This window comes from Schistocerca gregaria, chromosome 6 (assembly GCF_023897955.1).
Source record: "Schistocerca gregaria isolate iqSchGreg1 chromosome 6, iqSchGreg1.2, whole genome shotgun sequence".
Lineage (NCBI taxonomy): Eukaryota > Metazoa > Arthropoda > Insecta > Orthoptera > Acrididae > Schistocerca > Schistocerca gregaria.
This window is the reverse complement of record NC_064925.1, coordinates 397,035,931-397,059,308: the sequence shown is the minus strand read 5'-3', so window position 1 is coordinate 397,059,308 and position 23,378 is coordinate 397,035,931. Positions and strand designations below refer to the sequence as shown.

General features: G+C 42.7%; 1 protein-coding gene across 4 annotated transcripts in view; it reads right to left on the bottom strand.

Moving 5' to 3' along the window:
* Window positions 1-23,378, bottom strand: part of LOC126278199 (leucine-rich repeat-containing protein 24) — a 1,518,316-nt gene that overhangs the window by 330,759 nt on the left and 1,164,179 nt on the right. For all 4 annotated transcript variants that reach the window (XM_049978119.1, XM_049978117.1, XM_049978118.1 and 1 more), the window contains one exon: window positions 14,364-14,431. The gene's annotated coding sequence lies outside the window, so the exon portion shown is untranslated. The remainder of the gene's footprint in view (window positions 1-14,363; window positions 14,432-23,378) is intronic.

The window sequence follows — 23,378 nt, the reverse complement described above, 5'->3', positions numbered from 1 at the left end:
AAATACGTCAGTTAATTGTTGGCGTTGGGGGGGGGGGGGGGGGATGTGGAGAGTAAAGGTTTGACGGGACGGCTACTAAAACTAATTTAAGGAGGGGGTGACTTTCTTTAACGCTCTAACGATGAGGAATGCCATATGGCAACGCTCGGTTTCCTCCAACCCTCTCACATGAGTACGTCGAACATGGTGCTGTACACAGAACCGAGACTCATCTGGTAAGGCGACGTATTGTCGTTGGCGCTCCGCTGACAATGCACCCCTCTCTCCTGCTGCGTCAGGGAAAACTGCAGCAACGGTCACCCTGTCATCGTACTGTCCACTTGAATATTTAGTCTTGGAACACACAAATCGAGTTTATGACTCTCTGTGCGTAACAAGGCTGCACTATCCTGCACGGCAGAGTGAACAATACCTATGTCTTCTCTGGAGCTAGTAACTTGGGGCCTCCAGTAACCTACATGGCTTTATGTAGGGCTTTTCTGAAACACTAGATTCCATATTCAAGTGACCGTCGAGGTTTGTCACGGATGTCCTAACGGGGCTATAAAATGCAAATAATTTCCGATACCTGAAAGTACAATGATTGAGTGCAAATAAAGATTTACAGATACTGACAGAATATTGTTTTTTGCCGTTCACAGGCCGGTGCTGTGCGCACTGAAAGAAAAAAAAAATAGCGAAGACACATAAAGTTAGGTCAAAAAATTGCCTCCATTAGTGAGCTTTAGAATACTTTTGTATATCCTTTAATACACAATGTACACCCCGTATTATCAGAATGACTGCTCCCAATATTTTCTCTCACCCTACCTAAATTTCAAACTCACCGCTTTTAGAACCCTGTGAAAAGTGACATACCTTAAACTACTCTGTAACTGCACAGGGACGAATACTATCTATTGAACTGATTGACTGATTCATCGGTTCTTGTTAGAGTATTTTAAACCCTGGTGTAATAGGAAACTAGGCATTGGCCGAAGTAAAGCTGTGAAGACGGGGCGTGAGTCATGCTTGAGTAGCTCAACCTGGGTCGGAAAATACAGGGTGTTTCAAAAATGACCGGTATAATTGAAACAGCAATACAAACTAAACGAGCAGCGATAGAAATACACTGTTTGTTGCAATATGCTTGGGACAACAGTACATTTTCAAGCAGACAAACTTTCGAAATTGCTGTAGTTACAATTGTCAACAACAGATGGCGCTGCGGTCTGGGAAACTCTATAGTACGATATTTTCCACATATCCACCATGCGTAGCAATAATATGGCTTAGTCTCTGAACGAAATTACCCGAAACCTTTGACAACGTGTCTCGCGGAATGGCTTCACATGCAGATGAGATGTACTGCTTCAGCTGTTCAATTGTTTCTGGATTCTGGCGGTACACCTGGTCTTTCAAGTGTCCCCACAGAAAGAAGTCACAGTGGTTCATGTCTGGCGAATAGGGAGGCCTATCCACGCCGCCTCCTGTATGTTTCGGATAGCCCAAAGCAATCACACGATCATCGAAATATTTATTCAGGAAATTAAAGACGTCGGCCGTGCGATGTGGCCGGGCACCATCTTGCATAAACCACGAGGTGTTCACAGTGTCGTCTAAGGCAGTTTGTACCGCCACAAATTCACGAAGAATGTCCAGATAGCGTGAGGCAGTAATCGTTTCGGATCTGAAAAATGGGCCAATGATTCCTTTGGAAGAAATGGCGGCCCAGACCAGTACTTTTTGAGGATGCAGGGACGATGGGACTGCAACATGGGGCTTTTCGGTTCCCCATATGCACCAGTCCTGTTTATTGACGAAGCCGTCCAGGTAAAAATAAGCTTCGTCAGTAAACCAAATGCTGCCCACATGCATATCGCCGTCATCAATCCTGTGCACTATATCGTTAGCGAATGTCTCTCGTGCAGCAATGGTAGCGGCGCTGAGGGGTTGCCACGTTTGAATTTTGTATGGGTAGAGGTGTAAGCTCTGGCGCATGAAATGATACGTGGACGTTGGCGTCATTTGGACCGCAGCTGCAACACGGCGAACGGAAACCCGAGGCTGCTGTTGGATCACCTGCTGCACTAGCTGCGCGTTGCCCTCTGTGGTTGCCGTACGCGGTCGCCCTACCTTTCCAGCACGTTCATTCGTCACGTTCCCAGTCCGTTGAAATCTTTCAAACAGATCCTTTATTGTATCGCTTTTCGGTCCTTTGGTTACGTTAAACCTCCGTTGAAAACTTCGTCTTGTTGCAACAACACTGTGTTCTAGGCGGTGGAATTCCAACACCAGAAAAATCCTCTGTTCTAAGGAATAAACCATGCTGTCCACAGCACACTTGCACGTTGTGAACAGCAAACGCTTACAGCAAAAAGACGACGTACAGAATGGCGCACCCACAGACTGCGTTGTCTTCTATATCTTTCACATCACTTGCAGCGCCATCTGTTGTTGAAAATTGTAACTACTGTAATTTCGAAAGTTTGTCCGCCTGAAAATGTACTGTTGTCCCAAGCATATTGCAACAAACGGTGTATTTGTATCGCTGCTCGTTTAGTTTTTATTGCCGTTTCAAATATACTGGTCATTTTTGAAACACCCTGTAGCTTTCACCTGCCCTCCAAACTGAGTGGACGGATCGACGATGAACTTGAACAGGTGTCGCGGGACATCCGCCCCGAACAAATGCAACGAACAATAACGAACCAAATGAGACCACAAAAAATTTTTAAAAAAAATTAAAATAAAAAAATGGATGTAACGTACTCGCCCGAAAAAGGCAAGGGTCCCGAGTTCGAGTCTCGGTGCAATAAACAGTTTTAATCTGTCAGGAAGTTTAATATTTATTTATTTCATAAACCGGTTTTCGGCTGTTGCGCCATCAAAGCGCACAAAGAAAAATATGATGTTCAGTGAAATTTTGTTTGATAAAAGATTTTAAACATGTGCCTCTAAAGAGTATCTCCGTTTCCAGAGATGTAAAATGTTAATGTTAGATTTAATCTTTTCTTTAATACGTGTTCAGCTACACCTATGGAACGTGTCACAAACTATATACTTATCATTGAACGTGCAGATTGTGAGACAGCTGAAAACCGGTTTTGGTAATAAAGCATGAATAATAGATATTGTGCAATATTACCAAGTGTTTTGTGTGTCTGTGTTCATAATTACTTGCTGAAATCATTTCGGCCTAAACACCAGCATCTTCCTTCACTTAACTGATATATACAGCGAGTGTCATTTTAATGTTTGAGGCTGTTGCAGGTGTTGGAAAGCCATGAAACCTTAAGTTGCTGCCATTTCCCTTAAATTTACTGGCGTCTTAATCCACTGACTGCCGTCAGGGTAACAAAATAACTAGGTTAAGCAACAAAATATACACCATACGTACTATGAAGGCTGCAGCAAACAGGTTCGGCTCATCTTTCACGAAACGTTCCCCTCCCTTACATGCATCTTTTTTAATACGCTCATCGGATACTGCTACATATTTGTTCAGCGCCATTTGAAACCACCCTCAGTAGTATGCCGGTTTACTTTTGTGATCATGGGAAAGCATATCTTCAATATTTATTTAGTTGAAAACATTACAGAAAAACATGCGATAATAAATGAAATCGTCTACACTGAGGTGTTCACAGTAACTCTAATTTACGTTGAAAATTATAGAGGAAGAACGCGAGCAGCTACAAGCATAAAAAGAGAAACCTATTTCCTTGCCGTTACCGTTATCAGGTAATTATGCCCATCTTAATAAATTTACTACTCTTTTGTTACATTGTCGTTGTCAATATAATAAAAACTCAGTATCTAAAAATCATATTTACCTGACACCGGTAATCATGTTGAAATAAAGCGTTGTCAACACAGTTTGTGGCAAATTGTAGTTTCCCTTAACAATTACTGCGTGAACAACGGACGCCGAGCTCAGCACGATCAACCACGTGTAAAATAACGCATATTTACCTATGTCTTCTTGCAAGAGCAACCATATTGAGGCTCATATTTGCCATTTATTAATTTGTTTGGATTTGAGGGCAGTATATATTTTTCTAATGTGTACCCACGGAAAATATTGTCTGTAACTGGAAAAAGTGGCGTAATTAAGAGAAAAAGATGGAATAACCAACGAATAGATAATGTTCTATGAGTCGAAGTGAGGAATATCAGAGGTTTGAATGTGATTTGGAAGCTGGAATATCTGCAAAGAGAAGTGCAGTAACTAATCTAGATGTAATAAGGGCCTAGGAACTGAAATGGAGAGACCACAAGGATTTCTGGTCAGGCGAATACAACACAGTATCGGAAAATGTTATAACGGTATTAGGATACGTTATAAATTTAAAGGTAGGGAAAACAACGTGTTAAAAAAGGGTTCAGTAATAAGATTATTCTCATCAGAATCGAAAACAAACTAACGCCAACAATAATAGTTAAGGTATGCACGCTGACGTCACTATCAAGAGATGAAGAGATAGAAGAAGTAGATGAGGATATTGAACGGAAACGAAAAGAGTTGTGCTAACACGCTGACTTGATGGTACTATTAGTATCTTTAGAAGTAAGAATAGCCAAAACTAGGGATACCGACAACTGTCTACCAAAATTAAGCAGCACATTCGCGTCAGGAACAGACACGCGCTCTAGAATTTCATCGTGAAACGACTGACGGATCTTCGTGCTACACTATCCTCTAACGTTTATTGTGACTCTTTGTTATGCGCTGGTCGACAGATGAATTAATAAAATAAAGTAAATGAATGCATATTTTAGCGTTCTTATAGAAGGACCGTCTATTTATAAGTCGTTATGAAATAATTAATGATTAAACGAGGGACAGTGGGACGAGGAAGTCAATGGATAGCATATTGCATGGGATGTCGTAAAATCGTTTAAAAAATTGAAGTCGATGCTGTCGCTGTGATATGCTGAACAATGTGGCAGTTTTGAAATTATGGTACTCTCAATTCCACGATGCACTGTCGACAACAGGAAGAATAACCTTATTCTTCCCAGCATCACATTAAAAAGTAACAAATCAAATTATGATATACCGTTTAAGGGTATGAATAAAAACTGTAAGATATACAACCGTTTCTCTACAAAGTATTGCAGAAATTCGGAGTTATAACATTTCGGGAAGGAAGTGCTTTACTAGTTTAGTCTGGAGTTAAACTAAAATCTGCCGAAGAAAATTTATGTCACGACAGAAGTACAGGTATATGTAAAAATTAATAAAAGACTATCAGTCTACGGAATTAACGAATCGAGGAACACTACAAGGGTGTAGTTGCAGTATGCTAGATTTTCCTTCTAGTCGATATGACCCAAGTCGGACTATCGATTTGGAAATAGGTGCTTGACTGACTTGATTGTCATCAAGGCATTTATGGAATGGTATTGCAAATTCAGTGGTGAACAATTTAACACGGCAGGTAGTGTATACGTCGAGGAGCAGCTGAGTGTTAACTCAGTCAAGCCACCATCAAAACATATACTCAAATGACGTTTCCTCCGATGATGAAAGTCACTACAAGTTGCTGCTCCCTGTAGAAGGGTAGGTGATATTACTTGTGACCAGTAAGGCAAATAAAGTCACTGTGATGCACTGCTTTAGCTTGCTGTAGCAGAAAATAGTGCAAGTCCGATAAAATCCTCATGTAATAATTGATACTTCATACAGCGTTACATAGGATGGTCACAATTACAGAGTAGCTACTCACGCCGGTCCAACGTGGGCTGTAACCATCGTGTGACAGCGAAATTTAGTAGAAGTACTAATGAGTTAATGCAGAGCAGATTTACGCTGGAAAAACGTAGTTCAAATTTTGACCACCCCGTACCTATTTGGCGCTGTATACAGTTTGTATCACGGTACGACAGCCACGCTGTCATTTAACAAGCACCTGTGTGTCCACGGCATGGCTATCGAGAAAATAAACCATACATTGACAATGAAGAACTGCAGCCATTACAGAGTTGTATTTGAGAAAGTTTCGCCGACGCAAATGTCTGAGGAGAGGCCCGATTTCACTAAGTGGTTTAAAGAAGATGATAATGAAATTCGGAAACACGGGTGAGCTTGTTGTGACCATGGTCTACAGTACGGAAAATTTTATGGTGTGTATTCTAACGGTACCAGTACAATATCCGTAAGTTGCTGCAACGAAACCTCATGATCTGCAAGAACGTTCTGAATATCCTCTTCTGTCTGTGGCAGGGATCGAAGCTGACAACATGCGACCGGACAATGTTGTGTGGGGTGACGAGAGTGCAGTGAATACACAGAACTACTGAATTTTGAATACTATTAAACCAGATGTTGTACACGAAGGGACATTGCAGGCGCCATATGTGACTGTGTCGTGTAAATTCACAGGCACCTTTATTGTCAGTCCGTTACTCTTTGAACGAAACACACCCACCAGACCGGTCAGGTGTACCGTGACGTATGCACGTTATCGAGACCTCCTTTTATTGCAAGTGATTCCTTCTGTGGAAGAACGCTTCTCAGTTGCTTCAGTTAGCTATACGCAAGTATTAACGTTTGCAGCGTCACAAATGGTACCCATATCGAGCACCTATAATGTGAGCTAAAACCTTCGAGAGGTGCCCCATTCACAGAGGTGTGTCTACGTTTTGCATGACTTGTTGTTACTTGTGAGTGACCTTCTGTTTCCATTAATAGAAGATGTTTAGCTCCAAGGATAGCATACAAACTCATTGGATTCTGCAAAGATTCTTTGTGGAATTGTATTAATAGAAAACAAATAGTATTCCTGTCACATGTGCTATAAAGATTCGCTATATAATGGCATCAAACGCACAGACAAAACATTATATTTTAATCAGGGAGCTGAGTAAGTGGGCTTTAAGACTGGGTACAACACAATTGGCTATTTCGAAGTCATGAACGGAGCCATAGGTTACCTAGAGTAGTATTCACTGACTTTAAGAAAGGCTGAGGAAAAAAAAATCACTAATTCATTGCCTGTTTGTATAAGGAGAAACATATACAACGAAGCTACAGCTCTCATTAGTCTACATTACTATGATGAGAAATTCAAAATCAAAAGCTTACTCTGACGAACATTTTGCATCCAGATTTGAAATTTCCAGGTGGTGCGTGTGTGCTGGACTGGCACTCGAATCTGGGACCTTTGCATTTCGCGGCCAAGTCTTCTTCCGACTGAGCTAACCGCGCAAGACGGACGACCTGATCTCATGATTTCACTTCCACCAGCACATCTCCTTTGAATTGTGAGGGCTCCATTAGTCGTGCTAATATAGATCACTTATAACATCTGCTTGGGAAAGGCAGAGGTCCTTGGTTTAAGTCCCGGAGCAACATACAGTTATAATCTGGCAGGAAGTTTCAAGTCAGCCCATACTCCGCTGCAGGCACTACTGGCCTACGTGGCAGTTTATTCCCAAACAGTTCACCAATCTGTTTTATAGTATGCTGATTCTAATAGTCGGTCAAAACGCAATATTAACTTGCATGTAAACTGCAAGCAATCTTCACTGTAGACGATCACTGCAGTTTTGGTTATTTCTATATCTCCTTTCCTGTTGGTAAAGTTAGTGAGTCTTGTAAACACATCAGCCTTAGAGTTTTAAGCCTGTTCACAACAGGGAAGTTTCACACAGGGGAACGGAACAGTCATAAAGTTGTTGTTGGCTGGAGGCTGTTATCCGTGCAAATGCAGAGCACAAGAGAACAGTTTCGAGCGAGGCCAGCAGCAGGCCATTAAACTTCACTGTGGGCGAAGCGAGGGGAGTCGTTGAAAAAGAATCTGAAAGACATGAAAGAACACACAAAACATGCGATCAGCCGTTAAATCCTGTCGTGGTAGCAGAAACGTTTTTTCGAATTTCAGTAAGATGTTCTCAGGTAGTCTCGTAGTAATTCCTTTGGTAGCGGGACAGGGTTCCCACATATGTGCACGTGCACATCTGGTTGGTCATGAAAATCGGTCATGTAGTGCCTCCTTCCCCTTACCACGGGAGAAATATACAACAGGGTTGGGGTAGTTTGTGGGGAAGAGACCAAGCACTGAGGTCATCGGTCTCATCGGATTAGGGAAGGACGGGGAAGGAAGTCGGCAGTGCCCTTTCAAAGGAGCTATCCCGGCACTTGCAAGGAGCGATTTAGGGAAGTCACGGAAATCCTAAATCAGGATGGCCGGATGCGGGATTGAACCGTCGTCCTCCCGAATGCGAGTCCATTGTGCTAACCACTGCGCCACCTCTCTCGGTTATTACACAATAATCTTATTGATTAACCACGACAAATTCACAAGGTTAAGAAATGGTTAAGATTGTTAATTTGAATTAAAAACTACCTTAGATAAAATTTAAAATTTGGTTAACAATGAGTTTCACCTCTTTGGGTATCTACACATTGTATTAAGATTTTCCTTTTGAAACACATCAAAAACCATGAAACAGATCCGTATTAAATTAAGGCATGTGTCAAATCAGATGAACCGGGAGAGACCTTTTCATTTACAACATTTTAAAAATCATAATGCGGCTCTGAGATAGACTGAAGCACTCGCCGATGAACCCACAGATTGTTTAATAAATTATCATTGGTTGGAACTCGCAATGTCTATTGCAGTTCCAGCGATATTACGACGCTAGTAGAACCAGCTAAGTTCCAAAGAGGAAAGGAACACAATTTTGTTCGAGGTAGACATTTGTTCCAGGGCCTGAGACAGTATGGTAGGTCTTAGAGCTGCAAAGAGAGAGAGAAAGAGAGAGAGAGAGAGAGAGAGAGAGAGAGAGAGAGAGAGAGAGAGAGAGAGAGGGAGGGAGAGAGAGAGAGAAACGTTTCCAACTTAGAGCAGAATACAGTGACTGAGCTGAAGTTGGAAGAGCAATTGCGCACCAAATTCCCCTCAGTTGTAAGATGATCAGTCAAAAACTGAACACAGATCAAGCATGAAAACAGGAAGAAGGTGTTCAGAAATGTCTCTGAGCACTATGGGACTTAACGTCTGAGATCATCAGTCCCCTAGATCTTAGAACAACTTAAACCCAACAAACCTATGGACATCACACACATCCATGCCCGAGGCTGGATTCGAACCTGCGACCGTAGCGGTCGCGCGATTCCAGACTAAAGGCCCCTCGAACCGTTCAGTCACCGCGGCCGGCGAAGAAGGAGTACTGAACTGTGAAAAAATAAGCAAATAGAAACAGTGAACGGTCTATGCTCAAGATGTGCAGCGTTTAGCATAACTGAGTTGCTATGGTGTCGCTAGTTATGGTGTTGGACTGCAAAAAGGGAGACGCGTACTCAAATCTCGCTCGTGCCCCAAATATTTATCAACAAAATAATGAACTGTCCGTCCGGTTATCGACTTGTGTGTATCCTCGGTTTCCAGATTTGTGTCTGTATCGAAGTGTACGTCTGTTTGCTACAGCGACGTTCAAGGAAGGGACCTCCAGATATACATGCCTCATACTTGTTCTACAAAAGTCCCCCAAGATATGACTTTCGTTCCGTTTTGAAAGTTTTGTCTTTAGAATTCCTTTGTTGTAACATAGTTCACACCCTCTTATTTGTTATTTTCATTTCTTGAAAGTCGATGCGGCATCTCGCCTGCTCTCCCTATTCATCACATTTGATTGCGACTGTAATATATCATCAACACATTACATATTCTATAACCAATGTGTAGTATGACAATCGCCAGGACTACAGACGGAGAAAAGGCACGTCAGCGACAGGACGGAAAGTTCATTATTATGCGGAAAGAAATGGGAGACGAGTGAAATATGGACTCGGATGCCCGCCTTCCCAGCCCAACACCGTGACCACATAACCACGAGGCCGTAGCTACACAACTCTGCTCGATGTTGCACATCTTGAGCTTGGAACGTCCACTGTTTCTGTATTGCTTCTCTTTTTACATTTCAGCACACCTTCCCGTTTTCATGCTTGATCAGTTTTTGAAGGGCTATCCACTGGGTCGTCTTACAATTAAATCTGAGGGGAGTGTGATAGGGAGTATCCCTTACTAGAAACTTCAGCCACAACAGCACCAGTTTCCTGCAATTGTGCATCTTAATGGTGGTAAGCATGGGTTTAAATGGTTCAAATGGCTCTGAGAACTATGGGACTCAACATCTGAGGTCATCAGTCCCCTCGAACTTAGAACTACTTAAAAGTAACTAACCTAAGGACATCACACAAACATTCATGCCCGAGGCAGGACTCTAACCTGCGACCGTAATGGTCGCGCAGTTCTACACTGAAGCGCCTAGAACCGCTCGGCCACACCGGCTGGCATTAAGCATGGGCTGCCATTGTAGTCACCGAGTGCTAAGTCACGGAACTTGTCTCAGAGTTTCATTTCACTCAACTAATTTTTATAGCCACGTACTTGCACCCACCATGCGCTTACAGGAGAGTACTAATGTTTGTCTATGCTTTTCCTGGAACTTTTCTTTAATTCTATAACTTCTACAGTCATCAGCCATGTTCGTGACACAGTTTCATATTCTGGTTTTATGTACCCACCCACCTGTGCCTAGGCTACAGTTTGTGTTTGCAATCCCTTTCTACTTGCTAAGTGTTTGTACTCTTGGTTCCTTTGATGGATCATTTTTGATGCCTTTTGGCAATACATCACATTCTTATAGTGACCATTACTTTCCGTTCATAGTCTGATGGATCCCTTTATCAATACGTCCAGGTGAGTTGGGGTACCATACTTTCATTCATAATTGGGTCAAATCTACTAATCTTCGTTTAACAACCTGCTATCTATCGAGTAATCTTGTTTCTTTCAAATTTGTGTTATTTAATGGGGAGCTCTTCGACCATGTGGGCCACAAGAGATGAGATCTGTAGCATCTTAGCGGCATGCTTAACAGCTCAACCATCCTCTCACTAAGGTTACTCTACGATTAGTAAAGGGTAGTGTTTCAGAACTACTGGCAAAGTAGGAAAACCAACAAACGGATCAGGAACCTGAAAGGATAGGAAGACATAATTATGGCTCTAAATGACGTCATCAGCAGGCATTTCACAGTCGCTCCCTGATAAAGCATTTCTCTACACTTTTCCAAATTACTGCCTTGATATATATGCATCCACGATTCTCTAATTAGATTTCTAATGTCTAATACTCACATTTAATTAGGTTCTCACTTCTTTATTCTCATACCTTGCAAAATAACAATGATATTCTTCGTACACGTAGGATCCTGTTCCTATTGCTATTCTCCATGCCCCATCAAGTCCATGTACCATGTAATCCTTTACAGTGTGTGAAAATAGCTGACAAGAATTTTAAGAAATTCCTCACACCATCAAAATTCCTTGGAAAAAAATTTTCCGTGGCGATTTGGTAGAAAATCCGAAGAAATTCTGGTCGTATGTAAAGTACACAAGCGGCAAGACGCAGTCAATACCTTCGCTGCGCAGTGTCGATGGTACTGTTATCGACGACTGTGCCGCTAAAGCGGAGTTATTGAACGCAGTTTTCCGAAATTCCTTCACCAGGGAAGACGAATGGAATATTCCAGATTTTGAAACACGAACATCTGCTAGCACGAGTTTCTTAGAAGTAGATACCTTAGGGGTTGCGAAGCAACTCAAATCGCTTGATACGGGCAAGTCTTCAGGTCCAGATTGTATACCGATTAGGTTCCTTTCAGATTACGCTGATACTATAGCTCCCTACTTAGCACTCATATGCAACCGCTCGCTCACCGATAGATCTGTACCTACAGATTGGAAAATTGCGCAGGTCGCACCAGTGTTCAAGAAGGGTAGTAGGAGTAATCCATTTAACTACAGACCTATATCATTGACGTCGGTTTGCAGTAGGGTTTTGGAGCATATACTGTATTCAAACATTATGAATCACCTCGAAGGGAACGATCTATTGACGCGTAATCAGCATGGCTTCAGAAAACATCGCTCTTGTGCAACGCAGCTAGCTCTTTATTCGCACGAAGTAATGGCCGCTATCGACAGGGGATCTCAAGTTGATTCCGTATTTCTAGATTTCCGGAAAGCATTTGACACCGTTCCTCACAAGCGACTTCTAATCAAGCTGCGGAGCTATGGGGTATCGTCTCAGTTGTGCGACTGGATTCGTCATTTCCTGTCAGGAAGGTCGCAGTTCGTAGTAATAGACGGCAAATCATCGAGTAAAACTGAAGTGATATCAGGTGTTCCCCAGGGAAGCATCCTGGGACCTCTGCTGTTCCTGATCTATATAAATGACCGGGGTTCTCTTAGATTGTTCGCAGATGATGCTGTAATTTACAGTCTAGTAAGGTCATCCGAAGACCAGTATCAGTTGCAAAGCGATTTAGAAAAGATTGTTGTATGGTGTGTCAGGTGGCAGTTGACGCTAAATAACGAAAAGTGAGAGATGATCCACATGAGTTCCAAAAGAAATCCGTTGGAATTCGATTACTCGATAAATAGTACAATTCTCAAGGCTGTCAATTCAACTAAGTACCTGGGTGTTAAAATTACGAACAACTTCAGTTGGAAGGACCACATAGATAATATCGTCGGAAAGGCGAGCCAAAGGTTGCGTTTCATTGGCAGGACACTTAGAAGATGCAACAAGTCCACTAAAGAGACAGCTTACACTACACTCGTTCGTCCTCTGTTAGAATATTGCTGCGCGGTGTGGGATCCTTACCAGGTGGGATTGACGGAGGACATCGAAAGGGTGCAAAAAAGGGCAGCTCGTTTTGTATTATCACGTTATAGAGGAGAGAGTGTGGCAGATATGATACACGAGTTGGGATGGAAGTCATTACAGCATAGAAGTTTTTCGTCGCGGCGAGACCTTTTTACGAAATTTCAGTCACCAACTTTCTCTTCCGAATGCGAAAATATTTTGTTGAGCCCAACCTACATAGGTAGGAATGATCATCAAAATAAAATAAGAGAAATCAGAGCTCGAACAGAAAGGTTTAGGTGTTCGTTTTTCCCGCTCGCTGTTCGGGAGTGGAATAGTAGAGAGATAGTATGATTGTGGTTCGATGAACCCTCTGCCAAGCACTTAAATGTGAATTCCAGAGTAGTCATGTAGATGTAGATTAAATGGGTGTTGGGCAGTACCGCGCGCGCTCGTGTGTATGTGGGTGGGTGTAATATGTGTGTGTGCGTGTGTGCGTGCATGTGGGTGTGGGTGTGCGTTTGTGTGTGTGTGTGTGTGTGTGTGTGTGTGTGTGTGTGTGTGTGTGTGTTTGCTGTTTAAGGACTCTTGACGGCGAATTTATCAACGCTCACACAAAAACTATTAGGAACGAACGTGGTTAAAATGTCGTAAAAAAAGGAGGAGTTAGTCCTTCTGAATTACACTTACTCACAACATCACGCACGGTCACGCGCACTATCACACATCTCAGATCGCATAAGATAACATAAAATGGATGATTCGGCCACTCTGATAACACTTTAAAACCCTCTTCTCGGCACATTCGTGGCCCACCTCATTTACTCCAAAATCCTCAAGATCGCATATAACTCGACATCAAAGACAACGAATTGTTGAGGTAACTAGGTCTTGAGGGAAAGTAACAAACCAGTCGAGGGAGTACCCCTGTCTAGACCAATCCGTGAATACAGCTAGATAATTGTAATGCTCACTTAAAATAATGTACTGAGGGCGCATGCAGGAGTGCAGCATCTGAGGGACAATGCCAGACACGAATACTCTGTGTCTGTGCATTAAGCAGAGTGCCAGACATGAATACTCTGTGTCTCTGCATTAAGCAGAGTGGCAGTTTAAACACTTGGATACGGGGTTGTAGTTCTTTCACCCCAAGGGACCCCAGCACATGCTTCCAGCGGATCCCAGACGCCGTGTTGTTGCTCGTGGACGATTCGACAAAGGCGTCCCATAGCTGGACGAGCAGCGGTATTAGCTGCTGATGTACTGTGAGCAGCGAGGATCTTATATGCTTGTCGCACAGTGAGCAGTCGAAAAATCGTGATTTTCTCGAAGTAGCCACCTTTACGCAGCAAAGTCTTTACACTTAGCGATGTAACTGTCTCATTAAAAATGAAAAGGACTTCATCTTTTCAAAGTACACATTGAGGACATTACTGCCTGTTTTGGAAGAAAATAAGGCACATAAACTCCTAATCTCCACCATTGTTTGAACTTGTCGCTCCAAATTCCAAACTCCATAAGGGTTCCGTAGTTACAATATTTATACGATGAGTTGTATGGTTATATTCATACGACGGCACAGGTGAAACTTTAAACACACACACATACACGAGTCAAGACAGAAACAATTTGTCAACGTCAATGGCCACGAAATTTTTTTTTATTTCAATAACGACCAATTGTGTAGTTTTTAAAATGCAATGTAGGGATACTCACCGCAAGCTTTGGAGTCCAAGTGTAATAAATCCGTTTATTGACATCACACGCTGCTTTTGGAAGCGATTCTGCAAAAGAAAGAAAACATGGCAGTTAATTTCGCAGCGTAAGCGAACGAATGAGTAAATAGGGCCAGAATGTGGAAACAAGCAGTTTGTCAACGTGCAGTGCCTGCTCCAGGCGAGTGCTAACAAAGGGATTGTTTGAGATTAATGCGAGCTAGCACCAAAAAACAAACCGAAAAGCGAATCCAAGCAGTTGAGAAGTAATTACAGTGATCGAATAAACTCGGTGAAGGGACACCCGTTATTAATCAGAAATGACTGTTTTTTCAGCTTAACGGAATCCATCATTTGGGCCTGATAAACAAAGCAGGCGGGAACAAAAGATACATCAGACACGAGGAACCTGGCATTTGTTTTGCTTTAATGTACCTCAGTATATGATGTTTCACTTCGTCTTTTTCGGAATCGGTTATTATTTTCGGATTTGGGTTTCACATTTCCCCTACTAAGGAGACCCATTATTCTTTGAGACGTTAATTTAGTTATAAACTAGATATATATCTTCGCATTAACTTAAAGACATGATTTTCGTATAATTTTGCAAGAATACTGGTTATATACTGGCTCTAACATAGCATAGTCTTTCATTGACCTGTGCACATTTTTACTATACTTAACTTGAACAGTGTGCAAAACAGTTTACATGTTAGTTGAAGCACTACACTACCATCCCAGCAACTCTTATTTTCACTTATAAACACGGTCAACAGAAAGATGGCCACTGGACATGACGTGATATCAATATAATTCTACATACAGTATGAGAGACCATTTTCCACTCTTCTAGCAGCAGTCTACCGTAGGCCCGTGGAGGAGCGAAGTGTTGCTGGAGAGTGGAAATAAAAGGTCATTCCATCTTTCAAGAATGGTGGTCAAACAGTCGCACAAAACCTTAGGTCTACATCTCTGAGGTCAGTTGGAGAATTTTGGATCATGTTTTATGGTCCAGTATATGATATTGCTTGAGACTGAAAATCTTCTCTTTAGGAATGAACATGGGTTCAGAATATAACGATCGTGTGAAACCCAGCTAGCTCTGTCCATCCACCAGACCCAGAAAGCAATAGATACAGATGCCGAACTAGATATCGTGTTCTTTGACCTACATAAGGCTTTTTCGAGTACAGTTCAGAGCTGTCACCTAATGAACAAAATACGACTGAAGGGTTTTTAGCAAACAAAACACAGTACGGCATTCTCAACAAGTCTTCAGACGTGCGTTTTGCCACGGTCCGCGCGGCTCCCTCCGTCGGAGCTTCGAGTCCTCCCTCGGGCATGGGTGTGTGTGCTGTCCTTAGTGTAAGATAGTTTAAGGTGGATTAAGTTGTGCGTAAGCTTAGGCACCGATGACCGCTGGAGTTTGGTCCCATAAGGCCTTACCACAAATTTCCAATTTTTCTTCAGACTAAAAGTGACTTCGGACATACAACAATGGAGTGTGACAGTAAATTACAGAGTGTTAGGGGCACAGGCACAGATATGGTGATAATTCGTGCTTTATTGTTAACTCATTTCAGTGGGCTACATTTTTTTTCTCTGTATCCAACAGCTCTTCTTTAAAAAAGTCCCTTAACTTACTACCTGATATTTTATTCATAGTCGTAAATTCACCACTAAGAGGATTACACCTGTCAATACAGACTGATAGTTTTGTGTCCACGTGTCGACACATCAACACCTGACTTGTTGCGCACAGGAAAATAAGCATTTGTTGCTTGCTATTGCCACACGTACCTCGAAATACTAGCCAACCTAAAAAAAATAGTACTCCTAACAGTTAAATCATTAACCTGCACGTAAAGAAAATTCTGAGCTAAAGTTGCTCAGTACATTGTCCTCAGTCATCTTTAAAAACATCTGCATTTACACTGCTAACACCCAAAACAGACTTAATCGCCTAAAACTTGCATCGCAAATATTTCGGGAACGCAATGTGCTGTTTATTCGCGGTTTTCAAAAATGGCTCTTAGTACTATGGGATTTAGCATCTATGGTCATCATTCCCCTAGAACTTAGAACTACTTAAATCTAACAAACTTAAGGACATCACAGAACACTCAGTCATCACGAGACAGAGAAAATCCCTGACCCCGCCGGGAATCGAAACCGGGAGCCCGGGCGCGGGAAGCGAGAACACTACCGCACGACCACGAGCTGCAGACCGCGGTTTTCACAGAGTGGTTTGGTACTAAGGCACTCGCATTGATGTCCAGTCACACATTGTAGTAATAATTAGAAAGAGTATTTTTTTGCAGACACAGACTTTTGTAAATGGAGTTATGCCTTTTGACGCTAACAAATTACAAGTAGGTTAAATTAGATCGTCAGTGGTGTGTGTTACAAGGTGCTAGAGGAGTTGTTTATGAGATACCATACTTTGGAAAGTTCCCATACTGACACGTACAAAACCTGTGGTGGCACACCCTAAGGAATAGCACAAGCCTTATACAATAGTTATGTGGATTCTGACTAGTAACTAGACGGTTTATTGTCACAGGTTATGTTCAAAATACTGGCAACAAAATACATGTTTCCAGTCCCGTATGGAACGTTTACTGCACACGTGCTGGCATTTCAGAGGAGATTTCCAAGCAGTTCTACTAATGTGTCGTTGCATATCTTCGGATGTATTTGGTATGTCCTTCTAGACACTGTCTTCCAGATTTCCTCAAAGAAAAACACTATAGACTTCAAATACGGACGACAGACCGGCCAAGGTACAGTTCCTCTGCGACCAATCCAACAATATGGAACCAGAATGAGATTTTCACTCTGCAGCGGAGTGTGCGCTGATATGAAACTTACTGGCAGATTAAAACTGTGTGCCGGACCGAGACTCGAACTCGGGAACTTTGCATTTAGTGGGCAAGTGCTCTACCAATTGTAAAGTTTGGAAGGTAGGAGGCGAGGTACCGGCGGAAGTAAAGCTGTGAGGATGGGGCGTGAGTCGTGCATGGGTAGCTCAGTTGGTAGAGCACTTGCCCGCGAAAGGCAAAGGGCCCGAGTTCGAGTCTCGGTCCGGCACACAGTTTTAATGTGCCACGAAGTTTAATATGGAAACAATTCGCGAAGACATCTTGTAGCACTTAGTGCGCTATGGGCTGGATAGCAGTCATGTTTGTGCTACAGGTTCCCCATAGACCGCAGAGAATCGCTTTCTAGCGTCGGTGGAAGACGACCTGTTAGGAGGCTGCGATACTGGTGTGCATACAGTGTTCCGTCTATGAATAACGAGCGTATGGGCAGATAGTTCACTATTCCAAACCACACGTCGGCATGGACGCTGACAGTTCACTATTCCAGGCCACACGTCTGCATAGAAGCTGGCGTTCCAACTGACCAGGACAAGGGGGATGTCGACAGACCTATAGTGCAGGTTTCGGCGCTTTACCTGGCAATGATTGGTAAACGTGGCTTCATCACTAAACAAGATACGTGATACATCTGGAGTATCCTGCTTTAATGCCCATGCACCGAAGTTAACACGAATCTCACAATTGTTTCCCAGTAGCTCTTGACGGACATATATGTGTCACAGATGGAACCTATATCGATGAAGAATGCGTAGGACACATGCCTGACTCATGCCACCTTCTTGTGCGATTTTGCGGGAGCTAAAGTGCGGATCAGCTGCAACAGCTTCAGGACCATTAATTCCCACCGGTTCCGTTGTCACTCCTTCTCTTCCAATGTGTTGTCAAGGTGTTCCACTAACGCTTTCTCGTAACTGATTGAAGAGGTTGATAAATATCTGTTGAGATGGTTGACGTCTATTTGGATATCTAGCCACATACAAGAATGAACTGCATTCTTCCTACATTCTCCATACACCAAGAGTATGTCGGCTTTTTCTGCGTTAGTAAATCCTATCGTCTACTCATGACCTACTGGACGGTCACACGCTGATCAGCCAGTGGCTTTGCAGTTAAGGAAGACACAAGAACTCTGTAAGCAAATGTAACAACATCGTACCTAGCAGCTACGTACAATACGAGCCCTGACAACCAATCTATTTTGTGAAAACTACAGATCAGCAGCACTTTCCATATCTGCAACTTTTGAAGATTCACAACCGTGGTAAGTGTAATTTACTGAGTGGGAATGGGAAGTGCTATATATATATATATATATATATATAAACCACAAAGATCCACCACAGTTTGAGTACACGATTGCAGAACAATAGCTGGAAGACGTTACCTCCATAAAATATCGAGGAAAACCCGTAAGGAGCTATTTATAGTGGAGAAACCACACAATAAAAGTAATCGCAGGGAGGACAGATGCCACACTGAGATTCACTGGAATAATCTTCATGAACTGCAGTCTGTCAGCAGAAAAGGTAGCGAACAAAAGCTGCTTTCGACCATAACGTGAATACTGTTCGTCAGGTTCGAATCGTACCAGATAGGATTGATAGTGGAAACAGAAAAGATTCGCGGTTCTTACGGGTTAATTTACTAAAGGCGAAAACGGCACTGCTATGATCAATGAACTCCACTGGCAGACATTCCCAGAGAGTCGTACTGCATACCGTTTCTTTTACAGTTAAAACTTCGAGAGCGTATGTACCTGGAAGCGTCAAGAAATATAGTGCTTTCTCGTACGGACATCCCGCGAAACTATCATGAAAATAAAATTAGAGAGATTCGAAACCACAGGGAGGCTTAACAGCTATCGTTCTTACCGCGAACATTTCGCAACTGAATTACGAAAGGCGGGCAGTGATAGTTGTACACAATATATCCTCCTCCACACACATTACGATGGCTTGTGGAGTACAGATACAGATTTAGACGCAGAGGTATTTGTAGACAACTCTCCATCGTCATCTTTGCATCTAATCTGGCCACCAGTTTCAGTGAGTGACATAGAAGGTGTTTATTACAATGCTTGTTGCTGAAATTTTCTTTTTCTTATCACAGATGCTGATGTAGCTGTTAGCCGAAATACTTTAATTGTATAACATTCATCAATAAATTGGAATTCTGAGTGATCTTTGTTTATAGGTATCCGTGTGATCGGTGACCTCTGTTACGACTGTTAATGGTGCTTTTTTAGACGTGTTTGTAAATTTTAATCATTGTGATTGGGATATATTCCGCTACAGCTTTGAGAACGATTATTACATCTACATCTACATCTACGTGATTACTCTGCTATTCACAATAAAGTGGATGGCAGTTGGTTCAATGAACCACCTTCAAGCTGTCTCTCTACCGTTCCTCTCCCTAACGGCACTCGGAATAAACGAGCACTTTAATTTTTCTGTGGGAGCCCTGATTTCTCTTATCGTGATGATCATTTCTCCTTATGTAGATGGGTGCCAACAGAATGATTTCGGAATCGGAGGAGAAAACTGGTGTTTGAAATTTCATGAGAAGATCCCGTCGCAACAAAAAACGCCTTTGGTATAATGATTGCCACTCCCATTCACGTATCATGTCTTTTACACTGTCTCCCCTATTTCGCGATAATACAAAACGAGCTGCTCTTCTTTGTACTTTCTCGATGTCATTCATCAGAAAATGGCTCTGAGCACTATGGGACTTAATATCTGAGGTCATCAGTCCCCTAGAACTTAGAAATACTTAAACCTAACTAACCTAAGGACATCACACACATCTATGCCCGAGGCAGGATTCAAACCTGCGACCGAAGTGGTCGCGCGGTTCCAGACTGAAGCGCCTAGAACCCCGGCGTCATTCGTCTGGCCGGCGTCATTCGTCAGTCCCACCTGATACGGATCCCACAGCCACAGCAATACTCCAGGGTAGGGCGGACAAACGTGGTGTAAGCAGTCTCTTTAGTAGACCTGTTGCACCTCCTAAGTGTTCTGCCAATGTGTCTTTGGTTTGCTCTACACACAATATTATCTATGAGATCGTTCCAATTTAGGTTATTTGTAATTGTAATCCCAAAGTATTTAGTTGAATTTACTGCTTTCAGATTTGTGTGACCTAAGTGTGCACGGTTCTGAAATTCTCAGTGTTTGAATCCAGAAATGGATAATTATTTTCAGTGTATCTACAATTCCGTACCTGCTCGTTATAATAATATCTTGCCCACTTCTCAATTTTGCATTATGAAACATAGTTTTTACCCAGTGAACCGCATCTACAGCAGCATTTCATTGCTGACCATCGACATATCAAGTGAAAGCTTTCGCCAAAACGTAGTGCTGTTTATGAATTATACGCGTGGCTCCTGAAATCTGCAGGTCCTTCTTGTACCTCCAAATGTGGTGTTTTATGTGGTTCACGACGGAGCGAACTCACGAACACAGTCAGTTATTGTCTGTTCTTCCTTTTCATAGGATAGAGAGACTACAGGCTAACCCAAATAAAAATGAAGTTACTGCATTCCATCTAAATAATGAAGAAGCCCAAAGGAAGTTACAAGTGGCATTTAATGGAATCGAAGTACAGCCTAATCGCAAACCAATATATGTAGGAAACACTCTACATATCCTTTACATTCAGAAAACACTGCATCAAGATATCTAAGAAACTTGTTCAATACTAAATCTAGAAGGCGCGATCAAAAAGTCTGAGGCCATTGCTGCAGCGTATATGCAACGTAGCGCCGCTGAGATGCGGGGGTAAAAAACGATTGGTAGCTAAAGGATTAAAAAGGCTTTCACGTCTTTCCGACGTCCGGTAAATGCGGAAAGGTGAACCGTTGCATTCCAACCGGACCCAGGGGCTGATATTTTTTTCTGTCTGCCGCGGGACAAACACCGGTAGACAAACAACGGAGAATTAAGAATGTGTATGGACCACCAAGTCTGTCGAAAATCACAGTTGTAGAATTGTGCTCCATAGGATTCTGTTGCTTCATGACTAGGCACGTCTCCAAATCGCAAATTTCGTAACACGGCAGGAGCACCAATTCAAGAGGGTGACACCCGCGCACTCTCCGTACAGTCCTCTCTACCCATGCGATTACCACGCCTTCAGTCGTTTGAAAATGGGGTTGAGGGGTCGACGATTCCTGTCGGACGAGAATGTGCAGTAGGCAGTTACGGACTTCTTCATGAAGAAGGACACAGTGTCATACCAAACGGGTATATTCGACCAGCTTTCTTCAGCGCTTTGAACATTTCTTGTGGGATAACTATTTTATGGTATTTCCAGATTTTAGATCAGGACGGAAGTTCCTTGGCATTCAAACAGACCTTTGTTTCAGGTTAATGGGTGCATCCTATTTCAATTATTTATTAATATACTGTATGGTGTTACAAGTATACAATGTTTCAAAAATCAGATATAAATGTCCAAATGTGACACCCAAAGCAGAGCACTCGGTGTAGTCCTCAGATAACCGTTAAATGCTTGAAGTGGGCACACCTTAAAAATGTGTTACACGGTTTTCCCCTGCACTACGCTGTCACTCTCAGCAGAGGAACCTGAACGCCACTACTTCAAGGTGTAGCCACACCCACCTAGACCCGTGACAATGTGGCCCAGCCTCGACCAGGTTTGGCACAGTAGGTACAATCATTAAGCTATCTTTGTTGGATCCTGAACAAAGCGATCTGGAGTGGATGTTCGTTCCAGCCTTGTCGCCACTTGGAGGTCACATCGCAAGAATTGAAACTTCTTCAATAAAAGCATAGTGGTTTGCGTGATTTCCCTCTAAGCATCGCATAAGGGACAAGTCTTATGGGGAGTGATTGCCTTGAGCTAGTTTATCTTCGCTGTTTTGCTCCTCAGATCTTGTGGCTCAGTACTAGGTAGGACAGGTAAACACTAAATGGGAGTAGATTTAACAGTCCCAGTGACAACTCTCAAGACTTCATTAAGATGTAGATCAGTCTTCGTTGTGTGGACTCTGTAATATTCACCAGAAGAATGCACAACAGCGACTGCAGCAGAAGGCAGGGTACTGACGTCCGTACCCAACTGATTTCGGAGTATAGGGGGCAATCAAAAAGTTTCAGTTCGAAGGCCAGAACTGGTATGCCAATTATACAAAATAGCTGTGAGCATTGACACAATTTTCTGTTTTTAATTTTGCAAATACTGTACATTCTCTGCTGCATAGTGAGAACAGGACTGTGATGAAAGAGCTTATGCTCTTGTTAGACAACTGTCTGGTTATTTTTAATTGGCGAGTAAACAGATATTTAAGTTTATTGCCTACTGTTCCTTTCGGTCGCTCCTTCGCATCCACTTTCTCCATCGCACGCTTGTGGCGTGGCGCTCGACTGGGGCATACACCAGTTCTATTCTGGGTGGTAGAAAATTCCACTGCCAGTATTTAGCCGGCAAAATATGGAGCGATGAGGGCGTAAAGTTCGTGATCACCAGCCTTTGCGGCAATGTCCTGGTTTTAATACCAATCCTCTTCACACTGCGAAGTGAAAGCATGTGATACTGTTGCTGCTGATACGTCTGTCGGATGGCAACGTTAAGCTCGGTGGCTCCATTGACGGTACTGGAGAGCAATAGTATGCGTGCAGTATCGCGTTTGACCTTCTCCCATTATTTCATCCACGAGGACAGAAAGGCAAGACTACTCTGTACCAGCCCTCATCACGGTCGTTCACAAAACATAGATACGCACTTGACCATAACATTTGGGAAGTAACTGATGGCAAACCACTTCTACTAGGACCTTGATAAGGACTGCGATGCAGGGATCCTACATCTGCTCCACTACACTTATTCGGTGAGTACTGGACTCTTACGTACGTTCCTCTCTGATTTTCATTTGTGATTTCGAGGGGATATGGTGAAATCTATGTATTCGCCTTACAGATTAAGAAAAACCCAATAAAAGCTCACCTGAGTTTCAGGATCAAGAAACCTTTTCTCAGTGATTTTCATTACCTACCCCTACAGCTAGAGCGGGTAGTTAGCGAAATGACTTATTTAAGAGTCAGTGACTTTTGCGCCAAATATCAGGCGACATATTAGTGGACCATGTGGAAACCCAGTTGGAAATA